At 38.1% G+C, this 3,705-nt stretch overlaps 1 non-coding gene across 1 annotated transcript; it reads right to left on the minus strand.

Annotated features, from left to right (window-relative positions):
- Positions 1 to 608: 608 nt before the first annotated feature.
- Positions 609 to 733, minus strand: LOC130809571 (U11 spliceosomal RNA). The gene has a single exon (XR_009040873.1). It is a non-coding gene; the product is annotated as a U11 spliceosomal RNA (small nuclear RNA).
- Between the last annotated feature and the right edge of the window lie 2,972 nt (positions 734 to 3,705).

Genomic DNA, 3,705 nt, shown 5'->3' on the forward strand with positions numbered 1-3,705 from the left:
TCCGGCCGGTTCCAAACGGTTCCTTGGCGGTTCATGAGGCGGTTCCGGCGGTTCCAACTCACGGGACGGGCGGGTCGGACCATCGGTTCCATTTTTATTTTTTCTTTAAATATTTATATAATAAAAAAATACTATAATATTGGCCTAGAGCTGTTCAAAACAAACCCGACCCGAAAATCCTGCCCGGAACCGAAAATTATCCGACCCGAAAAATGTAAGGTTTTTAGGTTTACCGAACCGCAATTACCCGAACCGATACTTCACTCGAACCGTTTGATAACCGAAAAGGGCAAAATCGAACTCGAACTGCAACCGAATTTTATAACCGACATATAAACCTTTAAGATCGAATTATGCACGTAACCGAATGCAACCTGACTAAAACCGATTAAGATCGAATTTTAACCCGAACTGATACGAACCCGAATCGATTATTAATCGAATTGTTTTAAACCCGAACTGATACCAACCCGAACCAATTGTTAATCAAACTGTTATAAATCCGAATCAATTTTTCGCCTAATTTTAGCAAATTAGGTCCAATTATAAACCTTTTCGAGGCGTTGCAAAGTGATAAAAGAGGCGTTCGCACCCACCACTCAGCAGTTAAAAGGATCAAGTAAAAGGGAAGTGATTTCTTGATTTCCATATGTCGGCCATATGTCTTGATTTCCATACAGCACTCACCAAATCAAAGGGTAAGCATGGCATAATTAGCCAACCGACCCTTTTAAATATGCCCCAAGGCTGTTTGGTCTTGTTTATAGCTAGTCATTACTAATTTCCTCTTCTTCTAAGTCGATGTGGGACAAGCATAAATTACCTCTTTTTTGGTCTTGTTTATAGCTAGTCATTACTAATTACCTCTTCTTCTAAGTCGATGTGGGACAAGCATAAATTACCTCTTGTTTGGTCTTGTTTATAGCTAGTCAAATATTAAATATTTTTATTATTGAATTTGGTAAAATTGCATAATATAGGCTATTTAATTCAAAGTAACAAAAAAGGTAAAGTACTAGTTTCATTTACTATAATATAGCCTATAAATTACTTTAGAGTATTCAATATTAGTATTCAGTAATACTAATAACTAATAAGTAATAGCATTGAGTTAACTGTAAATGATAATCTGTAACTGTAACTATAACTCTATAAGATAGTTTGTATTAGTTTCATTCACTCCAATATGTCTAGTTCCGAACATTATTAAGTTTTAAATTAAATACGATGAATTATTAGCGTAATAGATTTATTATTTTAAAGTATTCAAGGTCACTAACAAGTATAAATACATAATACTCCCTCCTATTCAGCTCAACTGTCCCATTTGACTTTTCACACTTGCCGAGGCAACATTTTAACTCTTAATATCTCAAATTATGCTTAATTAAAAATTATAAAAAGTTGATATTAATAATCCTTGTATTGAGACGAATCAAACAAGATCCCATATGACTATGTTTTAACTTATAGATTAAGAGTAAAATACAAATTAAGAATAATAAGTGAATAGTGCCAAAAAATAATGGGACAATTCAGCTGAATAGGAGGTAGTATCATATAAAATGGTTATGATTACTTGATTAATCTAATTCACTTTATTATATATAATAAGTTTCAATTATCAAACTTAGAAATACAATCGATTATTAGTGTAATAGAGTAATGTATATTCTAATAGCCTATGAGATAGTTTAGATTATTCTTATTATTCATTCAAACAAATCGAGTTTCGATTATCGAGTTTTAATATTTAATCAATTATCAAAAGTAGCAACATGATGCATTATTAAATAATAGTCATATCATATCACATATATATATATATATATATATATATATATATATATATATATATATATATATATATATATATATATATATATATATATATATATATATATATAAACTAATTGAAATAAATTGATCTGCCATAAAATGAGCATACATCAATTAAAAACCCGACTATTAACTTATTTCGATATTGACCCGATCAATAGTTATCCGTAACCGATAACTACTCGAAAAATAAAGCTCGAACCCGATCTGTACCCGAAAAATAAAGCTCGAAAAATAAAATGAGCATACATCTTTTCACGGTTCCATGGAACCTGTGGGCCGGTTCACCCGGACCGGTTCCGGTTCCGGTTCCATGGAACCTGTGGGCCGGTTCACCCGGACCGGTTCCGGTTCCAACCCGCGGTTCTTAGGTCCGGTTCATGCAGTTTTTTTCCGGCGGTTTCACGGTTCCGGCAACTTTTTTCCGGCGGTTTCACGGTTTCGCGGTTCGGGGCGGTTCGGAACCTGTCGCGAACGGTTCCGGTTCCGGATCCGGTTCCAAGCGGTTCGGGACCGGTTCGGTTCCGGGTAACCCGCCCCGTGGCCATGCCTAGCCGCACTAAACTCACAAATAAGAAAATTTTGTTAGTAATTCGGTCATTAAAACAATTAAACAACAATGCCTAACTTGTAAGATAATGAACATCACCTCATGTAGACATGGAAAAGAGCTACGTTCAGCATCTCTCCTCTCAAAAATTACCCGATGTCACTAGGACCAATAATTACAAACGGGCTCTCTAAAAAGCAGTATTGCTCCTTCAGCAGATTCAGAATGAGTGGGTCCTCCTCACTTATGCGAGATGCACAATAATGCAGCCATTTGCAATCTTGAGAGAGATCTTTTAGCTTCTCATCAGTTAAAATTGGAGTGCTTGGCATCGACTTTGACCCAGTCGACACCTTTGCTGAGGAACCGACCTCTCTCCAAGATCCCTTTGGACTCTTTTGCTATTTCAATTTATACAATTAAATTAGTGTGAGCATGCAATTAAAAAAATAAAAAAAAATAAGGTACAAATGATTCTTACCATGTTAGTGAATCGGACCCAAGCATATGGCCATGTGATGAAACTACCTAGAGCGTGTGAGAGTTTCTCAAGGCTCCATGCTGGCATTGGAACCGGAAGTGAGAAATCTTCAAACCCCTTTACAATAGTTTCCACGGCCACACTGATGTGGCCACTTGTAACAGGCATTGAATGCACTGTTTGGCCCTCTTTGTTTGGCTGGGCCACACCATATGCAACCACAGTTAAGTCGCCATCACTAGCAACACCTAACTGAGGCAGCAAAAGAGAACAAGGAGTCGCCTCCTGAAAATTGTGTCGTTTAGTATAATAAGCATCATAATAAAATATTAAAACGCGTTGCAATTTAAATTAATAAGTGCTTATATATTTAAAAACTATGTACCTGTAGCACTGGCTCTGGAGTTGGCTCCGGATTTTGAGTAACGAAGTTTATGTTCTTCGGTGTGGGGTTTTCCCCTTCAGGGGTATTAGTAATGAGCTGGGGTGCTACGGGGGTAATGGGCTCGAGTGTTGGCTCGACCAAAGCGTTAGGATCCCCATGTTGACTTTCTTGATCCTCGACAATCAGGTTTGCCAAGTCAACAATGGGTGCTCCCATCTTCTGCAACACGGCGGCCAGCTTGCGAGAACGTCCTTCGTAATCTCCGCTCGGAGGGTTGCTACTTCATCCCGCAGCACCGTTTGGGATTGAGTAGCAACACACTCTTTGCCGAATGCCTTCTGTAACCCCACGCGGACGCCTCCTTTTTCGACTACCCGCCCACTGTGGTCTTTCCCTAAGACCATATGCAATGCGTCAACATTGCCTCTTGGGGTGAACTCCCCCGTAGCT

The sequence above is a fragment of the Amaranthus tricolor genome, chromosome 3, assembly GCF_026212465.1.
Source record: "Amaranthus tricolor cultivar Red isolate AtriRed21 chromosome 3, ASM2621246v1, whole genome shotgun sequence".
In the NCBI taxonomy this organism is placed as follows: domain Eukaryota; kingdom Viridiplantae; phylum Streptophyta; class Magnoliopsida; order Caryophyllales; family Amaranthaceae; genus Amaranthus; species Amaranthus tricolor.